We start from the raw sequence: 13,294 nt of genomic DNA, 5'->3' as shown, positions 1-13,294 counted from the left end.
CGCCTTGGAAGAAGATACTCAGATTCGGCCGTAGGGGCAAATTGAGCCCGAGGTTCATCCGGCCATATGAGATATCCGAACGAGTCGGTCCAGTCGCGTATCGTTTGATTTTGCCCCCTGAGCTCGAAAAGATTCACAATGTTTTTCATGTCTCGATGCTTGACGATATAGGTCGATCCATCGCACGTAATTGCTCCATCCGAGATTGAGATTCACCTAATTTGAGCTATGAAGAGGAACCGTTCGCATTATGAGGCGTGAAGTAAAAGAGTTGCGCAATAGGAAAATACCGTTAGTGAAGGTGTTGTGGCATAAACACGGAATGGAAGAAGCCACTTGGGAGCTTGAGGACTCTATGAAAGAGCGATACCGAGCCTATTCACGGTAAGATTTTCGGGACGAAAATTTCTTAAGTGGGGAGAGTTGTGACATCCCAAAATTGACCATAGTCGGAAGTGGTTTGGGACCGCTAAACCGAGTCAACGACATGTTCTAACGTAATATTTATTGTCTAGAATATGTGAAAATGCATGTGTGAATTTTGAATTCTTTGATTTAGTTAATTTGATTGTGAATTGAAAGAAAAGGACTCATGTGAAAGGATTTAAATAGATGTGGCTAATTTTAGGAGATTAATAAAAGGATGAAGTAAAATAAATGGACTTGCATGTCAAATAGCCCATTCCTAAGGGTAGTGACCGGCCATGTCAAGAGTGATGGGCAAGGAAAACATGTTTCAAACATGTTTAGCTAATGGATTATGCTTGAAAGAATAAAGAAATGAAATTGAAAAAAATAGGGATATGATGAAAACAAAAGAAAAAAAAGTGTTCATTCTCTCATTTTCTCCTTGCTTGGCGAATATACTAAGAAGAAAGGGGGGGGAAAAGCTTGAGAAAATTAGCCATGGGAGCTTACTAGACTAAGGTGTTTTGATACAAGAAGGTATGTTTTATGCCACTCTTGAAAATGCATGCATGATTTGGAGGATTGGTTCAAAATTTTCCTTGAATCTCAAATCGAAACTAAGTTGTTAGGTGAGTTAAATTTCGCCATGCATGTTGTCTTCCTTGGTGAGTGTTTTGATGTTGTTGTGATGAAAGCATGGAGATGAGTGAGTTCGAATGTTTAACAAAAGGAAATTTTGTGCCATTGAGTTCTTGTTGTTATGTGTGTGTGCATGAGTATTCGGCCATGCTATAGAATTTATGTTGCAAAATGATTAATGCTTAATGAGATGTATAATAGTACTTGTGAATGAGCTTGAGAGTATTTAAACAATTAGACATGAAAAGGGTGGTAATGAGGCTGAAAAATTGTTGGATGGTTAATTGGGTAAGGAATGAAGCATTCGCCATATGGGGTATAAATGGGCATAGGTGTTAAATACCTTGTATTGGAAACTTTGATAAATAAGTAGCAATAAATTAAGATGAGATTGAGTAAATTTTCAGCTTAGTTGTGTTAAGTATTCGCAATAACCATAATAATGCATGTGAATGCCGTATGTTTGTGTTTGATGGAGAGGTAAATTGTTTGATTTAGCTCAAGAGCAAAGGGGAACTAGATTGGACAAAGGAAAGGAGAAAGCAAACGAGTAGCCGATTTGGAACCGTTCTACCCCAAACAAAGTAAGTCATTAAGCACATATGTTTGATATTGCTTAAATGATTGGAAAATCTATGCAATTGTGTTTAATGGAATGCTATATATGTATAAATGAAATTGTATGTGTATGGAGTGAGGATAATTGTTGAATGTAAAAGAAATAGTGGAATGTGTAGAAAGTTTGCTTTCGGCACTATGTGTGCGGGCAATACGTGTGTATGGTGACGAGATTGGCACTAAGTGTGCGTGCTGGAAATATATGGCACTAAGTGTGCGTGCTGGAAATATAAGGCACTAAGTGTGCATGCTGGAAAAATATGACACTATGTGTGCAAGCTGGAAAAATACGGCACTGGGTGTGCGAGCTCGAAGGGTATGGCACTGTGTGTGCGGGCTTAAATTACGTGGCACTAAGTGTGCGAAATCGAGTGGTAAGCACTGTGTGTGCGTACTCTATATATATGGAGGTGTGTCTCCATTGAATTGAGTATGGACAGCGGATCGGTAAGTACCTCGAGCTCATGACGAATAGAGAATACGTTCATGCTTGGGGTTGAATTTGGTAAGCCTTAAATCTATGTGATGATTGAAATTGTATGGTTGTGCTGGAAAATGAGTTAATGTGTAAAATGCTTGATTATCTTGTTGTGTAGAATATGAAATGTGGATGTATGACTTGGTACGAGATTGGACCGAAAGGTCCGAGGTACTATGGTATAGATTCGATATGGATGAGTACCTAGCCTCGTTTGTTGTACATGTTGTAGTAACTTTATCGTGGATTGATGAATGCTTATGACTTCTGAGTTGTAAACTCACTCGGTGTTTTCTTGTCACCCATTTTAGGTCTCCGGACTCGTATTGTTTGCGTGATCGGGACCGTCGTTGAAGTCATCACACCGGCTGAAATCTTGTGGTATTGTTTTCGTTGTTGAAGAACATTTGGCATGTATAGGCTATTATATTTTGTCGAATTGTGGGTTGTAAACTTTAAGCCATGTGAAAATGGCCTATGTGGTCGTCGAGTGGGATGCTAGAACCTATAGCCACGAGTCTTAGAAACTCTAATTTTGATAAGGTGGCCATAATTTGTGTCATGTATGATGGATGATTAAGGCCAAGGAAAGATTCATGAAATTGGCATAGTCTACTGCAGTAACTGTTGCGGACAGCAGCAGTGAGATGAGATTGAAAAATCACTAAAAATAGTAGAAGTAGAATTAAATAGTGAGTAAATTATGAAATTGAACCTTGATGAATCTATTTTATATGGACGAAACGAAACGACCATATGAGCAGTATACTGAGAAATATTAAAGTTCTCGTGAGACAGGGCCAGAACGGTTTCTGGGTCCCCTGTCGCGACTTTGAAAATTTACCATAAATTATCCAGAAAGAATTATGAGTCATGCCTTATATTTACAGATTCCATTTTGAGTCTAGTTTCATTAGAAATAAACGGCACCAGTATTAAAGCCCTGTACAGAGAGATATTCAAGTTGTAACGCGCGAAGGTCAGAGCAGTCGATCCCTGTAACATGGGTGACTTTAACTAATAAACTGTACCAATTGGCCCAACCAAAAATTCTAGAAATAAATCCATGGATGGTTATGTGAGTCTAAATTCAGGGAAAATTTACGAAACCAGTTTCCGAGTTTTGAAACTCGAGATATGATTTTTAAGGAGACGGTGACGCAGTTTTCCAGCCTGACTGGTAATGTCAAATTGGTTGGTACCTTGAGAGGATTTGGCTGTTAACCCCTCGTGTCCGACACCGGCGACGGTCACGAGTTAGGGGTGTTACATAAAGCATGTTAGAAAATGCTTGTACTTGCATGTCAAATTAGCCAAAATCTAGATGGTGGCTGGCCATGCTATGGGTTAAAACATATTATAAATATGTTATGTTAACATTTTGTGTTAAAAATAATAAAATAAAGGATATGGGTAATAAAATAATAGTGGTTAGTAGGAGGAGAAACCAAAGTTAGCTTAGGTTGCTCCTCCATTGCCGTAACTAGAGGAAGAAGATGAAGAAAAATTCGGCAAAGGTGGTTCTCTAGATTAAGCTCAAGGGCAAGGGGGATCAAAGTTGGATCGGGGAAAAGAGAAAGCAATAGAGTAATCAACCCACAACCGTTCCAAGATACCGAGGTAAGTCTTTGAGTAATGGAACTTAGTTTATGATTTGATTATGTCATGACATTTAAGCATAACAAATAAACGGTGATATAATGATCCTACTTGAATTGTATATCGGGGTAATTAGTTATACTTATGACTAGTAGCCGAATGTGCATAGAGATCATGTTATAAAGCCAATCAAAATCATGCTCTTTGTATGTGGCTATTGAGCCGAAAATGGTAAGGGTTGATAAGTGTCTTGTCTTTGAGTTTTAGTAATGAAAATGAAATATGGATGTGTCATGATTTATTGATATATGTGCATGATTATTCGGATGATAACCGGACTAAGATCCGAAGGCATTTGTGCTAGTGACTATATCCGGGCTAAGTCTCGAAGGCATTTGTGCGAGTTACTATATCCGGGCTAAGTCCCGAAGGCATTTGTGCGAGTTACTATATCCGGGCTAAGTCCCGAAGGCATTTGTGTGAGTTGCTATATCCGGCTAAATCCCGAAGGTACTTGGGTTTGGAAATGAGCGACCTTGCTGTAATAACTTCAATTAATACGCTCATAAATCCAAACGATAAGGTATGTTTCGTATATGCACTGGAAAGGTTGATTCCTTTTTAAATCGTATTCGCTTAATTGATTAACAAGCTTCCGGCCTTTAGTTAGGTTCGATCCTGAGTGCATGAATATAATGGTTGAAGCGTGAAGTAATCATGATTGTGGGAATATGCGTATATGCAATCATTCATTTAGTCTTACGAACGTTATACTTTAGTTGTAAATAATTTCATTACTTAAAACTTACTAAGCATCAAAATGCTTATTATGTTGCTTTAATTCTTTGTTTTATAGATTTTGTTCGTCAGCTATCGGACTCGGGAGTGTCAAAGTCGAAGTCGTCCACACTATCTAAGCCCTTTTGGTACTCTTTTAGTTGAATTTTGATAATGGCATGTATAGGGCTGACCCTTGTTGTTAATTAAGTATCTTTTGGTAATGTATATTCGTATAGCCATGCGAAAATGGCTCGTATATTTTGAAGTATATCATTACGGTCTTATGATATGGTTATTAAGTGGTGTGGAAATGTTTGGTAAAGACTAGCCATTGGAATGGCCGATCACGGTCCTATTGGGGCTACGTACGTCATGGCTAATCGTGATTATACTTGAAAATAATGTATGTCAATTTACTAATGGATTCATGGAAAATTATGAAATAGGTAAAATTTACCTTAAAATAAATGCTGATAGCAGCAGTGATGTAAGTTTGAAAAATCACTAAAAATATTAGGAATGGTATTAAATAGTGAATAAATTATGTAATCGAATCTTGATGAGTCTATTTTCATATGAAAGAAACGAAACGACCATATGAGCCATATTTTATGAGATATTTAAGTTTTCGTGAAACAGGGCCAGGGCGTTTTCTAGACCCCCTGTTCTGATTTTGAAAATTTACCATAAATTAACCAGAGACAATTAGAAGTCATGCTTTATATGTATGGATTCCTTTTTGAGTTTAGTTTCATTAGAAACAAACGGCATAAGTATTGAAGCTCTGTACAGGGAGATATCTAAGTCGTAATGCATGAAGGTCAGAGTAGTCGAACCCTGAAACAGGGGAGACTTTAACTAATAAACTGTACTAATTGGCCCGACCAAAAATTCTAGAAAAAAATTTTTGGATGGACATATGAGTCTAGTTTCAGGAAAAATTTACAGAATCGGTTTTCGAATTTTGGAACTCGAGATATGATTTTTAAAGTAACTGTGATGCAGTTAGCCAGCTTATCTGGAAATTTTTAAATGAACTGTGTAAGTAAATGAATTAAGTCCGTTAACACCTCGTGTTCGACTCCGGCAACGGTATCGGGTACGAGGCGTTACATATTTGATCATTGGGTTGTAATCTAATTACCCATGTATGCATGTGTTAGTACCTTAGTGATGTGATATGTTATTTCTTGGTGAATGTATGATAAAGTATGGACTAGATGCTAAAAGATAATGGATGACTTAATGGTTTAAAATGAATATATTCATGAATGCATAATTTGAAGTTATGGTAACAAGTTTGATAATGCATGAAATTGGTGTGGAATGCTTCTAAATGGAGTAACAAAATGAATGTGCAATAGGATGACATTATGAAGATGTGAGAGTACCATGGTGTTGAATATTTGAGTGTCTAAATATGTCATGTTGCATGCTATGAAATATGTTTGAATGTATGAATGATTAAAGGTGACAATTGGCTTCGAAAATATCCTTTAAATGGTCCACATGGGTAGACATAAGGGTGTGTTGAATTGCCGTGTGTCCCCTGCACCCTAATTTTGCAAGTTAGTATGCTCTATAGTAAACACATGGGCTAAGACACGGGTGTGTGTCTTAGCCTGTGAGCGACACGGCTTACCCACATGGACATGTACTCTGGCCATGTGAAGTCTGCACTTTTTTATGAAAAATTCATTTAATTTTAATTGGCCACATGGTCTAGCCACACGTCTTTGTGACCCTAAATTGATGCTGACGTCATAGTTAGAGAGTTACACGGTTGGAGGACACAGGCGTGTCTAGAGCACACGGGCATGTCCCTTGTCTTACACGGGCGTGTGGCTCTTTATTAGGGAAAATTTCCCAAACTTTTCTAAAATCTTCGATTTAGTCTCAAATCCCTTCCGATGGTTGTTTTGGGCCTTGCATGCCCATATTAGGGACAAATTGTATGAATAAAGTTGTTTTAAAGAAAAATTTTATAGTCTGATTTTTGCATGAAGATTATGTATGTGTTCGGTAATGCCTCATATCCTATCCCAGCCTCGAGTACGTGTAAGAGGTGTTACATTTAGTGGTATCAGAGCTATGGTTTAATGGATTCTCAAATTAACCTAGCATATTTGTGTAATGCCTCAAATCTAGAAAGCCCTATTAAAATTAGTTTTTTGTGATGTAGCGTGAAAGTATGTTTACCTTAGTGGTTTAGTGCTCTGGAAGTGTCTGAGAAATCATGGGTTCAAGACCTAGCTTGAGCAAATTTGGTTCTATTTGAATAGACCCTTATCTTCAGCTAGTAGACTTTTAAATTAATGTAAGTTTTGCATGACAAGAAAAGTCAACTAGACTAGTGGCAAAAGGCGTGTTACCAATGCTTAGGGACTTGAGTTCGAGTCCTACTACACACAAGGGATGTCTTTTTACTGCTGTGTCATGTAGGTGGCTGTATATCACTGGAACTCTGAAGCTTGGATGGTTGAGGTGCTTGACTGGAGTAAGGGATCATGTAGCTGAATTGTAGGAGTAGTTGAAGGAGTTTGAATCAGTCAATTGAGGAAATAGACCGGGGATTGGGGGAGAGATTGGGGGAGTGGATCAAGGAGTGGGGGAGTGGTAGTTAGTTGGCAAAAGTAGGTCTCTCTTGGTGCAAAATCAGTCATAGGCACTTAGTGCAAAAATTTTGTTCTTTTTGGTAGCTTTTCTCTCCTAGCTTTTATTCTCTCTTTGGTTTTGTGGTTGTTTTGAGTAGCCAAATTTTACCTTGTCATTGTTGGTGTTTCTCTCGTCCTGCATTCTTTTCAATTATCTACCCTTCCTATCATGCCCATCCTTGTGCCTTTGACCAAAAATCTCTTCTTCCTTACTCTTTTGAGCAGTAGCCGTATATCCCTCTTCTCTTCTCATATTTATTCTTTTGGTTTCTAGTCAAGTGTTTTCTCTCATATTGTGTAAACTGATTACATCTACTCTCCCCTCATTTAGTTTATTTTTGGGTCTCTCCTCCTTCCAAGTTTGTGGATCAACAGAATACTTCTCCTCTTTTCTTTTATCTTGTCTTTGGCTAGTGAGAGTTCTCTGGGGTTCGGTAAGTGCTCATGATTACCTTTCTGCTTCTCTTTACTATTAGGATCTTTCCTTCTAAACATCTCTTCCTTTCTACTGTTTTTGATAGAGGAATCGATTGTTACACTTCGCCTCTGCCATTCTTTGTACTTTCGACAATTGGTGGTGGTGGCCGATTGTTCTTTTTCTCCTAAGTTGGACTCTGCGTTTTGGTAAGTGGCTTTTCATCTAGTTCAATTGTTCAGTTGTTGATGGTTGATAAGTATTGTTGGAATGCAGAAAACCCCCTAAGGCCTATCGATCGGTCTCTTACAAACGGATTGAACGAGTAAGCCATATTTGGCGGATCTATTCAAGTGGGGGTAAGTTTGGAGAAGTTACTTTGGTGGGGGTTTTGGATAGATTGATTAACGTACGCTTAACTGAAGCTTGTGATTGAATGTAGGTTGGAGTACTCGTGGATTCTTCGCACATTTTCGTGAACAGGTGTGCACAATCATACTACTTCAATCATAAATCGAAAAAAGCCAAAAACCGTTATTTTTAATTTCTTGGGCGAATCATAAATCGAAAATAAGCTTTCTAAGCGAACAGGTGCCCACTCGACGTAGTTTCTTTTAATATTATAGTTAAGAATTTATTTTGGGTTTTCATTATGTAATAAGGCCTCTTTAATTTTTATTTTAAATTTGGGGATTTAGTTACATAAATTTTAATCTGGTAGTTGTAACAGTCCGAATTAGACCCTAATCAAAACAGTGGTTTTGGGACCACAAATTCGAGTTAGAAAAATATTTGAAAATTATTTTCTGTGTTTATTTTGTGTGAATTTATATCTGTGAAATTTTCGTGATTTAATTTTGTCATTTAGGTATCCGATTAAATAAAAGGACTTAATCGCGTAAAAGGAAAATTTTTTGGTTTTTTCTAAAAAGGACCTAATTGCTATTGGCTTCTTTAATGGGAATCTTTATGTTGTAAATAATCCACTTACACATTAGTTGGACGGTATTAGGCTTAAAACACCTTTACTAATAGTCTAGAATTATTCACTTATCATTTGTGTCATTAGACCTTGAGCATTCAAGTTCAATCAACATCATCATCTTCTTTTTTTTTTCTATATCATGCATTTTCTCATAGTAATGACCGGTTTGATTGGTCATGAAGCATTCATCATACACACATGTTATACACCAACATGCACTTTCAACAAGCATATCCACATCACAAACATTAGGACTTAACATGGATAAATAGCTTACAAGCCATAATCATTATAAGCCACATCTCATGGCTATATACAACGAATCTTTATAAGCCAGTATATTTGGCTACTCATAATAACATCTATCATAAAACTAAGTCCCTATACTTGTCACTCACTTGAAATCGCTAGCATATATATATATATATATATTAATATTCCAACAATAATGTCTCGATAGTGTGATGCTGCCTCCGACGATCTTCAACCCCGAGCCGACCTCAAAACACTAAGGAAATGGAAAGGAGGGAGTAAGCTTTACGCTTAGTAAGCTCGCATGAAAAATAATAAGCAATGTGATAACGTGCTATTTTTAATTTCTTTTTATTTATTCAAAGTCTGGTCAAGCTGTTTTCTTGAGTCACTGTCACTAAATTATACGTATCCGAAGCCATGGGACTCTAAATTGAGAATTGTTCATTTTCATTGAAACTAGACTCATATATCTTCTTACCATAAAATTTTCAGAATTTTTGGTCTATCCAATAAGTACAGTTTATTCCTTAAAGTTACCCTTATTTCGCTGTCAAAGCAGTTCCGACCTCTCTTCACTATGAATTACTTATCTCATAGTATGGGATTCGGATGACGCTTATGTCTATTGCCCTTGAAAATAAACTCATAATGATTGATAATCATTTTGTTTACAATTTTCAATGATTTTCCAAAGTTAAGACAGGGGAGTCCAAGATCACTCTATCCCTGTTTCACAAACATTCAAATATCTCATAATAGGAGAATCCTTTACTTACACCGTTTCCTTTATAAGAAACTACACTCGATAAGATTTAATTTCGTATTTTACTGAGCCTCTAACTCAATTTCCACTATTTTTGGTAGATTTTCAAAGTCGGACTGCTGCTATTGTACTAATCTATCTTAGTGCAACATAATGATAACCAACACAAATTTGCCATAGAAATTATTCTCATAAATATCACTCATTCATTTGCACTCTTATCAAAATCCATTTCATTTCACATGGAAAACACATACTCATGGGTTTCGAGTACGTACTTGTGCTATCTCTTAGCACAACCACTCACCCAAACATGAAAATCATATACATCATACTAGTATCATCTAAGCATAGATGAGTTTATGATTTCAAGTATTTCCATTCCATTTCTCATATTAATTCCCGTTGAACTCCTCAGAATCTCAATGGATATCATATTTATTGTCAAGTCATGCAAGTGATCATTTCAAGTACACACTCCCACAAACCTCACTCATTACGGTGGGATTACCAATCCAGGCTAAATCCCCTATATCATAACTCACAGAGTGTTGTCAGGATTACTAGTTCCGGCTAAATCCCTTACAATGACATACACTATCACAAGCTCAGATCTGAATCACTAGTCCAAGCTAAATTCATCCCTTAACCGGATTACCCGTTCGGGCTAAATCCTTAATGCACCCATATTCTTCAAGAGGCTCGATCACTTAAGGAACACCCGTCTAGGCTAGATCCTTTCTATATTAAGATCAACAGATTACCCGTCTGGGCTAAATCCTTTTCTACAACACATGTAGGATCTTATGTCAAGTAAACAATGATTTATCCATCAGATATCCCTTTTTATTCAACCAGGAATTTTCTCTTTTCATCAAGTATATCAATATGCATAGATGATCATGCAATGTACATTCAATTCAACACATTTTCATGTTTATTTGGGCATTAGTCCATACAATAAAAATAACATATCACCTAGTTTTCATACAATCTTATTCATTTCATTTAAAATGTCAATTTCCATCACATGTCCACTAACGTCAAATTCAATACAACCATAGCAAGATATATTTCATGTATAACAATAATAACATGAATAATATGCTTATTAAATCACCCAAACTTACCTCGAATACAGAAACGGGAAAATTACCATTTTAGTCCAAAACTTGTATTTTCTCGATTTCCTTGATCTATCATTTGAAATATAGTCTATTTAGGACTCACATTATTCAAATTGACCCAAAATCATATTTTGAAAAAATTACAATTTTACCCTTAAACTTTATCAAAATTACACTTTTGCCCCAAGGCTCGTAAAGTGATTTTTATTTAATTTTCCCATTCTATACGCCTAGCTGAACCATTTTTATTACTATAGAATACTAAAATTCTCATCATAACACCCTTTTATACCATTTTTACATCTTTTACAAAACGGTCCTTTTGGACGTTTTCATCCAAAATTGAATAGTAAAAGTCGTTTATTTAACACCCAACACTCATTTTCTACCATTAGACATAAAAATACAAGCATATCACTCATGGGTAAATTTTTAAACATAAACCCTTGCTCTAAATAATGGTAGAAATGAGTAGAACATGTTACCGGAACTTCAAAAATATAAAGAACATTAAAAACGGGGTTCGAGATCACTTACAAATGAGCTTGGAAGCTTGAACCAAACCCTAGCCATGGTGTCCATGCTAGTTTCGACTGGATGGAGAAGATGATAGCCAATTTTGGCTTATTTTCCCCTTTATTCTTTTAATTATTAGATTACCAAAATGCCCCTAACTTAAAAATATTTTATTACACCCATTTCATGTCTATTTTTGTCCAACAATTAACCAATGGTCCAATTACCATTTAAGGACCTCCGATTTAAAAACTCATAACAATTGGACACTTCTAAATGTGGAACTCAACTTTTGCACTTTTTACAATTTAGCCCTTTTGACCAAATTGAATGCCCAAATGTCAAAATTTTCGAACGAAATTTTCACGAAATCATTCCGTGAAATCATAGACCATAAAAATATAATAAAAATAAATTTTCTTACATCAGATTTTTGGTCTCGAAACCACTCTTCTGACTAGGCCCTAATTCGGGATGTTACAATTCTCCCCCTTTAGGGATTGTCGTCCTCGAAAATCTTACCAGAAGAGTGGTTTGGTTTTCACATAATCTCCACTATCACATAATCATTGCTAAAGAACTTTTACTCCGGCTATGCTTAACACTTCGCTCTTTAATTTCTCATACTAGAGTCATGAGCAGTTCTTCGCCATTACGACACATCAACTGGATCTTGATCTCAATCCGCTTAAAGAGAACTAATATACTAGGAAATCTGACAATCTCGAAGATAAATGATTCCATTGATTCGTTAAGTGAGAATTCAACACATATCAAAATGATTTGAAAATTTCATCAAACATTCAACAACAAGCCACAAAACATCTTTCTCGAGCACCAATTCATGTATCCAAATACAAAGATTAGAAATGTCGAGTTCCAAACTCGAGCACGAACAGATCACTTCTATGAATTTTCTTGCAAACTCTCTGATAAGCTCTGGATTTTCTACCCAAGCACTTGAAATAACATTTTTTTTTATCAAAGACCATACAATAACTAACTCAAGTCTTCTACGCTATCACAACTCAGATCTGGCTGTAACATCAGATACGTTTAGTTATTACACTACTTTTTTTTATAACGCATCATAAATCGTTTAACAACATATCGCTGAAAATCCAGAAGTCTCTACCCAATGTAGACTGAACCAGTTCTAAAGCTTAGGTTAACAATGTTCTTATCTATTCAAAGATTTACTAACATGTCATAAACCTTTCGACTTTCACAAAATAAAAATTTTATCATTCAAAGCAGCTTTTAATCATATCGAAATCTACTAGGATATATACACTCTTCATTCAGACTATTTGTCTTTTACCCAAAAAGAAATAAAATCTCATTCTTAGACGTTAATATCCTATTTAATTTTTCAAACAATAACCAATACCTATTTAACAACCAAGTCATTCTTAATCATCAATGATGACATTTCAAGAAATCCTCCCTTCCAGATGATAGAACGATTCAACATGAAATCATTCAAAATTCACTTCTCATGCCAATCAAAGTCCGTTTCAACCACATTAACTTATAATTACAAGAATATCCCGACTAAAAGTATTAACTTGATTAACTTACTTGAGAATAGAAATCCATATACTGGAATCATCATGTTGCTTTAATCAAACCAGGAACATAATCATAATTGACATAGTCATCATAAGCCAAAGGATGCACTTTAGGAATGAACTATGATTAATAATTTATGGAATAGATATGGCAAGAAAATCGAATAAAGAAGTCCGAGACAGAGAAATCCAAGATAAATAAACTCCCAAGATTTAGAAATCCAAGTTAGAATACCATATCGGTAGATCGTGGACAAAACTCATAAGAAAACATGAAAGATCTTAATAATTCCTTAGAGACAAGAAATCCAGAAGAATACATCATTCAAACCCACTAGGAATAGATACAACAAGAACAATATACTTCCCATGTATGTATATATATTAGACAGTGTAATAATTAGAAGAAACAGAATCATAACATTATATGTTTTTTCTCATAAAGTCTCAATAGACAAAATGTAACAAAATACCCGAGAGAAATAG

The 13,294-nt window shown here is 35.9% G+C and overlaps 1 long non-coding RNA gene across 1 annotated transcript; it reads left to right on the top strand.

The window, feature by feature from the left end:
- Positions 1–3,677: 3,677 nt before the first annotated feature.
- Positions 3,678–4,833, top strand: LOC128283691 (uncharacterized). Its single transcript, XR_008274095.1, has 2 exons — positions 3,678–3,763; positions 4,599–4,833. It is a non-coding gene; the product is annotated as an uncharacterized LOC128283691 (long non-coding RNA).
- Positions 4,834–13,294: the final 8,461 nt, after the last annotated feature.

This window comes from Gossypium arboreum, chromosome 11, assembly GCF_025698485.1.
Source record: "Gossypium arboreum isolate Shixiya-1 chromosome 11, ASM2569848v2, whole genome shotgun sequence".
Lineage (NCBI taxonomy): Eukaryota > Viridiplantae > Streptophyta > Magnoliopsida > Malvales > Malvaceae > Gossypium > Gossypium arboreum.
Note: the sequence above shows the minus strand (reverse complement) of the source record. Positions and strands in the feature narration are given on the sequence as shown.